The sequence below is a fragment of the Rattus norvegicus genome, chromosome 3, assembly GCF_036323735.1.
Source record: "Rattus norvegicus strain BN/NHsdMcwi chromosome 3, GRCr8, whole genome shotgun sequence".
In the NCBI taxonomy this organism is placed as follows: domain Eukaryota; kingdom Metazoa; phylum Chordata; class Mammalia; order Rodentia; family Muridae; genus Rattus; species Rattus norvegicus.
In genome coordinates, this window is record NC_086021.1 from 44,120,397 (window position 1) to 44,132,764 (window position 12,368).

At 40.3% G+C, this 12,368-nt stretch overlaps 1 pseudogene; it reads right to left on the reverse strand.

Annotated features, from left to right (window-relative positions):
* Positions 1-696: 696 nt before the first annotated feature.
* Positions 697-1,199, reverse strand: LOC103691805 (40S ribosomal protein S14 pseudogene; annotated as a pseudogene).
* Positions 1,200-12,368: the final 11,169 nt, after the last annotated feature.

A 12,368-nucleotide genomic window follows, 5' to 3' on the forward strand; every position in this document is an offset into this window, starting at 1 on the left:
GAGTAATGTGAAGACATCTCAAAAATGTTCAGATTCCTTTGTCAGAGCTGCACTCTTTAGGATGTTAACAAACGGTTAGCTTTAAGGCTGTAACGCAGCTATCAATCCAACCAACAAGATTAAAGTGAAAATCAAATAGTCATGCACAGACTTGCAAGCACTTAACACCTGTCAATCATTAGAAGGCTTATATATTTTAAGTTGCATCTATACAGAAAGTCAACAACAACTAGTATTTGTGACAGAGAAGAACTATATAGAAACCAGTTCTAAAGCAAAATTTAAAATCTTTGGTTTAATAGATTAAATAAGAAAGGAGATGCTTTGGAAGCATTTTTTTTTTTTTGGTTCTTTTTTTCGGAGCTGGGGACCGAACCCAGGGCCTTGTGCTTCCTAGGCAAGTGCTCTACCACTGAGCTAAATCCCCAACCCCGGAAGCATTTTTTAAAATCTGTAATACATGAAGGGTTCAGCTTTATTCTAAACAGGTAATGAAACTGTCAGGTCCCAAGGAAACTCAGTATACATTGCCAACCAATGCATCTATGAACTTACCAAGGCACTGGCCACTAGGCTCTCTCAGCATCCCTAGTACCTGTTAAGGAGTTTTGGCTCCTCTCTGGACTTCTTTTATAGCTCACACAAAGCAATTTATTAACAGAAAATAACTTGAGAATTCCTGTTCACAGAAGATGATCACGACGACCCCCCCTTCCTTCAAGTGCTGTCAGAGGGGCTGGGGGTGACATCCTCAATCTGCCTAATCTTCATCCCAGCGTGAGCAGGAGCTCTGAGGGCTGCCTGGGCTCCAGGTCCAGGGGCCTTGGTCCTGTTTCCTCCTGTGGCCCGGAGTTTGATATGCAGGCAGTGATGTCCAGCTGCTTGCACCTCTGGACCACATCCTCGGCAACCAGCATGACTGCATACAGAGAGGACTCATCTCAGTCAGCCTTTACCTTCACTCCACCAGTTACTCGGCAGATGGTTTCCTTGCCAGAAAGATCAGTAACATGGACAAAGGTATCATTGAAAGATGCAAAGATGTGGCAGACACCAAGTACATTTTCTCCTTCAGCCACCTGAGGCCCAAGGTTGATGATTTGTTCTTCCTTCTTTTCCTTCCCCTGCGAGGTGCCATTTCTGAACGTTGTCTCCAGCCTCTCTGCACTTCTTACCCCCACCCCTTCCTCTGCATCCATTGAGTTTCTCTTCCCTTCTCCCAGATTCTGATTTCTGTAAAACCCTGCTATTTCACCTATGCATTCTTTTTGTCCTCTTGATTATTCTATCCCTCCCTCTCTCTTGGTTATCAGTTCCTGGCTTCTTGTCCCTCTCTTTCTCTTTCTCTCTCAATCTCTTGTGGCCTGGTCTATTCTGGCCATGTTCAATCCACTATAACTTTGCTCTAGACTCTTTCAGATGCCTATGACTGAATTCTTCTTGATATCAAAAATAAAAAAACCCTCTGTTCAACAATACCTTGGAACAGTCATGTCCTCATATTCATTCAAATTTTTTTTTCACAGAGCCTGGGAACATCTCCAAAAGCCCATTACTATCTTTTAGTAGTTACCTGTTTTAGTTGCTTTTCTGTTGCTATGAAGAGACTCCAGAAATAAGGCAACTAAAAAGAAGCACTTAATTGGGCGACTGCTTATACTTTTAGAGGGTGAGTTGTGGCAACAGGCAGTTAGGCATTATACTAGAGCCATAACTGAGAGCTTACATCAGCTCCACACCATGCAGTGGAGAAAAGTAGGAGCAGGAAAACATGAACAAGCATAGATGCTTCCTCATCTGAACGTCTGGAGGGTCCTGCTTGCTCCTCTGTGTTTGTTCCCTTCTTTCCCTCTCTGCTTTTTGTCCTTGGTCTCTCTTTCCCTTGTTAATCCCACAGATGTGAGGAGAAAGACTACTACCCAAATCATGGCCAAATTAATTAGAGCAGGAAATCAGTTAAAGTAAGTGTTTCAAAAGGTTCGTGTACATACATGTCTCCCTTTAAAGGCGGAGTCCAGCTCCAGTAGGTCTGGGCTTTGAAGAGGAAATGTGGAGTTGGCGATAAGAAGACACACAGATGTATTATGATTGAAGCAAGCTCATATTTTCTCTCATTCTCTTCTGCTTTACTTTTCCTTTCATCCCTTGTGTACTACTTAGAACAAAAGTCTTTTCACAGAAAGAAATCACCTCATAAACACAAGTCACACATTTTAAAAACAAATTTCCTCCGAAGCTTACATGTCATTAAAAATTTCCTCCATACTTTTCCTCTCATAATTACATATTTACCCCAAAGCAATAATTCTTTTATTATTGATTAACATACTTTATATGAGGAAAGTATATTTCAGCTAGTGGTACTGGCTGGCAACCATTTGTGGTTACATTGTGGCAGACTGTTCTTGTTCTAGTCTACAAGCCTTGCTGAGCTGGCTTAGTTCACCAACTACTTTCCCTTTCTTTCTCTCCTAGTAGTGTCATTTATTTTGCTCTTATAACTGTTTTTTTTCCCCTGAGGTGCATACAAAACCCTGTAACTAGATCTGTAAGCTACATGATCAGGAGACTCAAACCTAACCATAGTTTCAGCAATGTTATTAGTCTCTTTGATCAACGGCCTATCTCTCACAAGACCCGTAGGCTAGAAAAGCCTGACACTTTTCTGTTCTTTCTTTCTTTTTTTTTTTTTTCCGGAGCTGGGGACCGAACCCAGGGCCTTGCCTTTGCTAGGCAAGCACGCTACCACTGAGCTAAATCCCCAACCCCCACTTTTCTGTTCTTATCCTCTATCCCCAGTAAGTTTCACATCCAGGTGGGCAAAAGGGTATGTTCTAGTCTTGCTGCATGCTATCTTCTTTATATCCCCCATAAGAATCCTTAGCCACTCATGTTTTTAAACAAGTCTCAGAAATTCAACTGAATGATTAATTTAACTAACGGGTATTATCCTTGGAAAAAGCATCACTTTTATTATGTACTACAGGCAAATTACCCAGAAAGGAGTATGAGTCTCTTATAAAATAAGCACACGATGCTAAACGCTAGGAGAACATAATAGCACCAAGCAGGAACAGTGCTTAGCAGCAGCAAGGGGCACTCTGGGCACAGTTCCCCTGGGACTTTGCTGCTCAGAGGTACACTCAGTGCTGCTCTGCTAACCAGTGAGCCATTCTCCATAAGCTCCATTGCTGAACGCAGTTTTCCTGGCATGACCACTGCCAGGTAGGGTTTAAGAGATCATCACCAGACAAGAGGATGATAAAGGCTTTTACAGTTGAGGAGTAGGGAGGGGGTTTTCAAATTGGGAGTTTGGCAGGCAGATAGGTGGGGTTACAGACACGGAACATAAGCGTAATAAGCTGGTAATAGCAACCTGAGACAAACATGGCTGCCAGGTTGTCACAAGAGAGTCCTAACAAAACAGTCAGTCACAACAAAGTGGCCATAACCTTCTTAAATAAAGGCATGGTAGTCATTTCCTGGAACAGGTCAGACAGAGCCATTTGGGCTTAAGGTTATAGGTGGGGCTAGCCAAATCCTTGAGAAACAGATTTAATCATAAACAAGAATGAGTCTAGTTTTTCTTTAATATAAGATGGATTTCAAACCTAAGAAGAAGGCAGGCTGTTTCATCACCCTCAGTCCCTAATGATGTTTTTAAACAATTAACAGAACCCCTACTGAGGGTTTTTATTTTTCCAGAAAGAGCTTTAGGGCAGCTTAAGCAATTAATGTCATGTCTCATATGTACAGATGCGAACTGCAACTTTTACTCTTTTTTTCCTTACATTAAGAGTTTACAAGTAGCATCCTAATAAGCAGCTTCAAAACAAGACAGAGCCTTGAAATTTTAAATATACAAAATATATAGCACAGTCTGTGGTAAGATCAGGGTTTTCAAAGGACAAATTTCAGGTCTCCAAGGAAACAGAATTATTTGAACAAATTGAAAAAAAATATTTGAGGAAATGTTCAGGTGATTAAAATAAAAAAAAAAAGAAGAAAATACAGGGCAAGTTTTAAATAATCCAGTGACTCTACAGTCTAGACTCTCGAGCTCATATTACCCTCTTGTGAATGGTATTGTTTTTCATTGTTAACAGAGTAGATTAAAATTTATACAAGATAGAAATAAAACTGTACAGGAGTTCTTCCTTAGTAGGCAGCAAGTAGCTTTCTTCAGGTATTGATATGAAAATGAATACAGCCCTGCCAGTTCCACCATCTGCCTTCTTACCGTTTGCCACTTTAGATGTAGTACTTCTGACTTTCTGAGGCACACTCTTTGTGCAGCATATCAATACAGATGCAAAATGCTGCCGGGCCTGGAAAGAATTCCCGGAGAGTCAGAGCATTGCATACAGAATTCATCTAAGCACCTCCTGGCTTTTTCATCTATTTTCTCCATGAAACTTCCTGGGACCACATCCCACTTCAAAACTGGTAGCTGCATAGGCTTCTATTCCATTTCCCCAAGCATGAACTGTAATAAAACTATATGCTTTCCAAATACACTGACTCGTTTGGGTGGAGGCTGCAGACAGTAGGACCTCCAGGCACCACTAACACTCCCGCTTTATCCCACTGCCAGCCCTCCAGCACTTTCCCTTCTTACTAAATGTACCTCGAGCTTCCTTCTGAGCTCAATTTCCAGATTCCTCATTAAGAAAACTAAGAATAGGACAAAGCAGTCTTAGCAACACTCTTTGATATTAAAATGGTTTCTTTGCAGCACAGTGTATTATCCTTTAGCAATGATTTCAATGCAAACCCCATCTTAGGATTGTCACACATGTACATTTTACACGGACCATGGCAAAAGTATCTCTGTGAAGGGTCAATAATGAAATTGATCACTTGATTTTATATTTTCGGTTTGTCCCAAAAAAAGCAGCTCACATATTTTTGAGAACTTAATAAAAATATATGTTTGGATTATCTCTCCTAAATTCTATAATCCAACTTTCTCTCAATTTGAGTTACCTTAATAATATTTGAAAACTCTAAAAAACCCAAATCATTTTAAGTCTAAGCTTAAAGTCAGTATTTCACTTGATTTTAAATATACCTGCCAGAGGTAAAGTCTAGAAAACAATTTGTTTTCCTTAAATTTAATTTTTCTGAAACCTTGGATTTTAGTTTCATAAAATAGACAAAGGAGCAATTAATTTTATCTATTCCAAAATGATCCAAAACGTGTTCACATATTCAAAGTCTCAATAATTTCATAAAGGCTTGCCAATCATGATTATCAGTTTAAGGGGGAAAATCGAAGGCTGAAGTGGGTAGAGTTTTCTTTTTAGGATCTACAAGGATAGAGATTGGTTTTTGCACCACTACTATAACAAGTTTGTAAAGTCCTAATATTTTTATTTGTTCATAAATCACAAAAGATCTCAATGCCTTTATAGAGAAGTGGTTCAACAGAGCCCCAATGTATTAAGGGGGCCTCAAGCCTTCCCACCACATGGTAGATGCTCCAAATACTTCAACAGAACTTCAAATGTGGTCAAAAAACCTTACATACAGACATGGCAAATATCATATGCTTAAATTATGGGTTTGTCCCTTTAAGAGATGCAGCATTTGTCCCTTCTACACAGGTCACAGCAGACAGAAAGCTAACCTGGGACAGAGGGCACCAATGGGGTGTCTTGATGAAATCCCAAAAGACAGAAACTGCAGAACCCAGCTTCCTATTTCTGAAGCTCTTGCTCTCAGTCATGGTCAAATTCCTAATGCTGCTCCACCAGCATGATCGCGACATTTTCCATAGAGTCTTACTGCTCTAGTACTGCTCAACGGGAAAATACCAGAAGACAAAGCCCGTCACCAGATGGCAACTCCCTAAATGGCTCTAAAAGACCTCAAATTGCTTGTAAGAGTCCAAAAGCAAACAGGAAGGCAAAACTCCTGAGAGTCTTCCCAAAGATCAGAGTTTCTTTTTTTTTTATTAACTTGAGTATCCCGGCAAACATCCCCCTCCCCCCTCCCCTTCCTTATGGGTGTTACCCTCCCAACCCTCTCCCCATTGCCGCCCTCCCCCCACCAGTCTAGTTCACAGGGGGTTCAGTCTTGGCAGGACCCAGGGCTTCCCCTTCCACTGGTGCTCTTACTAGGATATTCATTGCTACCTATGAGGTCAGAGTCCAGGGTCAGTCCATGTATAGTCTTTAGGTAGTGGCTTAGTCCCTGGAAGCTCTGGTTGTTGGCATTGTTGTACATATGGGGTCTCGAGCCCCTTCAAGCTCTTCCAGTTCTTTCTCTGATTCCTTCAACGGGGGTCCTATTCTCAGTTCAGTGGTTTGCTGCTGGCATTCGCCTCTGTATTTGCTGTATTCTGGCTGTGTCTCTCAGGAGCGATCTACATCCGGCTCCTGTCGGTCTGCACTTCTTTGCTTCATCCATCTTGTCTAATTGGGTGGCTGTATATGTATGGGCCACATGTGGGGCAGGCTCTGAATGGGTGTTCCTTCAGTCTCTGTTTTAATCTTTGCCTCTCTCTTCCCTGCCAAGGGTATTCTTGTTCCCCCCTTTTTTTTCTTTTTTTTATTAACTTGAGTATTTCTTATATACATTTCAAGTGTTATTCCCTTTCCCGGTTTCCGGGCAAACATCCCCCTCCCCCCTCCCCTTCCATATGGGTGTTCCCCTCCCAACCCTCCCCCCATTGCCGCCCTCCCCCCATAGTCTAGTTCACTGGGGGTTCAGTCTTAGCAGGACCCAGAGCTTCCCCTTCCACTAGTGCTCTTACTAGGATATTCATTGCTACCTATGGGGTCACAGTCCAGGGTCAGTCCATGTATAGTCTTTAGGTAGTGGCTTAGTCCCTGGAAGCTCTGGTTGCTTGACATTGTTGTACTTTTGGGGTCTCGAGCCCCTTCAAGCTCTTCCAGTTTTTTCTCTGATTCCTTCAACGGGGGACCTATTCTCAGTTCAGTGGTTTGCTGCTGGCATTCGCCTCTGTATTTGCTGTATTCTGGCTGTGTCTCTCAGGAGCGATCTACATCCGGCTCCTGTCGGTCTGCACTTCTTTGCTTCATCCATCTTGTCTAATTGGGTGGCTGTATATGTATGGGCCACATGTGGGGCAGGCTCTGAATGGGTGTTCCTTCAGTCTCTGTTTTAATCTTTGCCTCTCCCTTCCCTGCCAAGGGTATTCTTTTTCCTCATTTAAAGAAGGAGTGAAGCATTCACATTTTAATCATCCGTCTTGAGTTTCATTTGTTCTAGGCATCTAGGGTAATTCAAGCATTTGGGCTAATAGCCACTTATCAATGAGTGCATACCATGTATGTCTTTCTGTGATTGGGTTAGCTCACTCAGGATGATGTTTTCCAGTTCCAACCATTTGCCTACGAATTTCATAAACTCGTTGTTTTTGATAGCTGAGTAATATTCCATTGTGTAGATGTACCACATTTTCTGTATCCAATCCTCTGTTGAAGGGCATCTGGGTTCTTTCCAGCTTCTGGCTATTATAAATAAGGCTGCAATGAACATAGTGGAGCACGTGTCTTTTTTTATATGTTGGGGCATCTTTTGGGTATATGCCCAAGAGAGGTATAGCTGGATCCTCAGGCAGTTCAATGTCCAATTTTCTGAGGATCCTCCAGACTGATTTCCAGAATGGTTGTACCAGTTTGCAATCCCACCAACAATGGAGGAGTGTTCCTCTTTCTCCACATCCTCGCCAGCATCTGTTGTCCCCTGAGTTTTTGATCTTAGCCATTCTCACTGGTGTGAGGTGAAATCTCAGGGTTGTTTTGATTTGCATTTCCCTTATGACTAAAGATGTTGAACATTTCCTTAGGTGTTTATTAGCCATTCGGCATTCCTCAGCTGTGAATTCTTTGTTTAGCTCTGAACCCCATTTTTTAATAGGGTTATTTGTTTCCCTGCGGTCTAACTTCTTGAGTTCTTTGTATATTTTGGATATAAGGCCTCTATCTGTTGTAGGATTGGTAAAGATCTTTTCCCAATCTGTTGGTTGCCGTTTTGTCCTAACCACCGTGTCCTTTGCCTTACAGAAGCTTTGCAGTTTTATGAGATCCCATTTGTCAATTCTTGATCTTAGAGCGTAAGCCATTGGTGTTTTGTTTAGGAAATTTTTTCCAGTGCCCATGTGTTCCAGATGCTTCCCTAGTTTTTCTTCTATTAGTTTGAGTGTGTCTGGTTTGATGTGGAGGTCCTTGATCCACTTGGACTTAAGCTTTGTACAGGGTGATGAGCATGGTTCGATCTGCATTCTTCTACATGTTGCCGTCCAGTTGAACCAGCACCATTTGCTGAAAATGCTATCTTTTTTCCATTGGATGGTTTTGGCTCCTTTGTCAACAATCAAGTGACCATAGGTGTGTGGGTTTATTTCTGGGTCTTCAATTCTATTCCATTGGTCTATCTGTCTGTCTCTGTACCAATACCATGCAGTTTTTATCACTATTGCTCTGTAATACTGCTTGAGTTCAGGGATAGTGATTCCCCCTGAAGTCCTTCTATTGTTGAGGATAGCTTTAGCTATCCTGGGTTTTTTGTTATTCCAGATGAATTTGCAAATTGTTCTGTCTAACTCTTTGAAGAATTGGATTGGTATTTTGATGGGGATTGCATTGAATCTGTAGATTGCTTTTGGTAAAATGGCCATTAAGAAGCTGAAACAAAGTATAAATGTTTTAATGGTTATCTTGAGTAGAGATAAAGAACAGGTGCTCAGGTGCTGCTGTTGAAGGAAAGAGAGTAAATGTCCCTAGAGTGAGATGTGTTAACTCCTGGTTTTCTTCTCCCCAGGGCCAGCCCTCTGTGCATGGAGAACACCCCTAAAAAGGGCTCTGTTTCCCCTCATGGTAACCATTTTTCTGGAATTTGGAGGTCCCAGTCTGTGACCCAAATTAGGCCTGGCCACCTGTTCTAGATAACCTAAATAAAAAGTCAAATTAATAGTGGGAAGAAGAAGAAAAAGAAGTTATCTTCAATGTGAACACTCTGAAGAAAGAAAAAGATTCGACAAATCCCTCAGTTACATGTCTTTCCGGAGTTTTTAGTGCTTGAACTATAGCATCTATCCTAAAATGATAGACCAATTCCAGTTCAGGTATTCCCATCTCTCATTCATTCTTGAAGAGGTTTCTGCTCTGGTATGGTGAGGTACTCTTTTATTATTCTTGATCTTTCAAAATTGAAGACTTAGTCTCAGCCTTGACTTCATTCATTGGTTTATTTTATTTCATTTAAAAATATTTAAAAATGTTTATGGGGTGAGTCCAGCTTTATATTGTTGAAATGGATTGGACTTATTCATTTTTAATCTCCCAGGTTTCACATAACTTTGAAACTGTATCCCACAAATCTTAACACATTTATAAAGTACTATAGAATTAATAGAATAGAATCTTCAAAGGTTTTTATACAAAAAGTATAATAGTTAGAAAGAGAGGTTAGAAATAAAACCCTTTGTAGACAACAATTTTGACAATGTGTATATCGAATAGTATATCAATAAGTCTTTGAAATAATGATGAAACAAATAACCCATACATGTGAAATACTTAATGTATGCAATATATGCACACTTTACATAAAAGACTAATTTTTAACCAGTCCTAAGCATATGAAAAGAATATTAAATCAAGTCACCAAAGAAATATAACCACACAGCAGTGAGAATCCTTTACACATGGCTTGTCACATCACAAAATGACACAAATCTTTGGATTAAAGTATACTTTCTTAAAAGTTTACTATATCTAAGCCAAATCAGTCTGTCATTTTCTCCCAAGTTAGATATCCAAGATAATTAAAATCATATATCAATATAGGGATTTGAATGGGAATATATATTGTGGTGGAATGCTTGTTTAATGTTGGTAGGATTGGAGATCACTGGGACTAGACCTCATCCTTCATTTTAAGTACTCTATCAAACAAAGAGTAGAGTAATTGGATATCAATAAATGATTAAAATATTACCCTGAAATCCTGAACATACTGTCCTGAGTTGTGAAAAGGTTATTGCTGGCATGACTTGAACCGAGTTGGTCCGTGTTCTGAGAGCTGGGGTGTGTGATGCTCTCTGCCTAATTGCTGAAGGACATGGTTATGTGAATGCTTTTTGTCCAGTTCATATTCCCCATGTCCAAAAGTCAGCACATTTGGGTCAAAGATTATTTTAAGTCTCAAGACTAAGCATATTCACTGTTGGGTTTACTTTATATCTTCTTTATTACTTCTCCATGTTGCTCTGAGACTGTCTACTGATTTTTGTGCCCCCTTTTGTCTTGAAACATAACATTAATTTTGTATATTCATAGTAAAAAGTTTCATATATGTATGACTTCAGAAGAAGTACTCATGTACAGACGTTAGAATTGAGTTGACATTGGAACAAGTAAGACTTTTTCAAAGACTGGGTTGTAAAAACATTGATTTTTATTATATATAAAGAAAGTATAATTAAAAGAGAAATCTCAATATCAGCTTCTTGCCTCAGATCTCTGCATATCCCTACATGTATATGCATATATACATGAGATGATGCAAACACACACACACACACACACACACACACACACACACACACACACACACACAAACACATACACACACAGATTTGAAAAAGAAAAATACAGTGAAGAAACTTTAATGAGCTATTTATGAAAAAAATTAAACTTCATTAGGTGTTAAAGACAGTGGCAACTTGCTTTTAGATTTTTACATCCTCTAGACTTAAAACAATTACATGTTTTGAGCTACAATGGGATTTTAAGCTTTATGGGATTTTGTTATAGCAGTTTAACAGTTTTCTAAAACAAAATCACCAAGGCTACACAGGACATGACTCCTGTATCCTTTAACACTTTTAAGAAGGTAATTATATTTTGGTAGTGAGCCTAGGCTTTAATAGCTGAGCCATCTCTCCAGCCCTGAGGGCCAGCAGAATGAATGGAAATATGTAACCTTGAGGGGTAGGGGATGGGTTATGGGGACTGTAGAAAGTACCAGAGATCTTAGAGGTTCTCACTCTCAGGACTCAAAGGGAAGAACCTTACATGAAATGCCCATCAGTGGGGAGAGGAGATGTGTAGAGTTCACCTCCAGTAGAAAGATAGGGAGGGGATCAAGTGGAGGGATGAGGTCATCCTACAGTCAAAAAGTCTTATCCAAGATTGTTCTTGTCTTCAAACACTGCAGGGACAAAAATGGAGAAGACACTAAGGAAAAGATGGTCCAGTGATCAGCCTAACTTGGAATCCATCTCAAGGGGAGGCTGCAAGGCCTGGCACTATTACTAATGCTATGGAATTCTTACAGACAGGAGCCTAGCATGGCTGTCCTCTGAGAGGCCCAACAAGCAGCTGAATGAGATAGACAGACACAGATACTTACACCCAGCCATTGGACCGAAGTTGGGGACCCATGTGATTAAATTAGAGAAAGGCTAGAAGAAGCTGAGGAGGAGGGCATCCCCATAGGAAGACCAGCAGTCTCAACTCACCTGGATCCCTGAGTTCTCTCAAGACACTGAGTCACCAATTAAGCAGCACACACTAGCTGGTCTGAGACCCCTCACTCATATACAGCACAGGACTGCCTGGTTCTTGGCTTCAGAGACTTGAGGACCCAGGGAGTGGGGAGGTCTGGACACATCCTCTTGGAGACAGAGTAGAGGAGGAATGGGATGAGAAACTGTAGGAGTGAAGACTGGGAAGGGGCAATGACTGGACTGTAAAAAAAATAAAAGTAATAAAAATTTAAGAATGAAGGCAATTATGTTGAGTTTCTATAGTGTGTTTCAGATGTAAGAAAGCACCTTTGAGGTAGAAGCAAAGAGAAAGAAGAAAAAGGAAGATGAGGAGAAAGAAGTAAAACAAAAGAGAAAAACCCTACTTATTCTTATAAATACATTTGAAATACTCACTTATTACTATCAAAAATACCAAGGGCTTAGTGATTTATACACAAAGGGGCTTTATGCTGCTAACATTTTTGGAAGTCAATGACCATCACACTGGTAACTGCATGGTTTCTTTTGATTTTCTCATTATGGGTGCAGAAGAAGAAATAAAAATGTAGAGGAGAGAGGCATATAGCTGAGAAATACTGAGGCATGACCCCGGCTTGCTTAAAAGAAAACACCCTAAGCCAATACTAATCATCTGGTCCTGCAATAAGTAGTGAGAATTTATTATGATGGGATTGTAATTGAATAGTAGAGCACTTGTATAACGTAGGAGGTTATGATTTCAATCTCCATTGCATAAACAAGCTTAAGAAGGAAGATCACATGATTATATCAATTCATGGCCAAAACACAAGTTTACACAATAAAGTACTTATTTAAATTACTTTTGAGCAGCTAGACACATTTG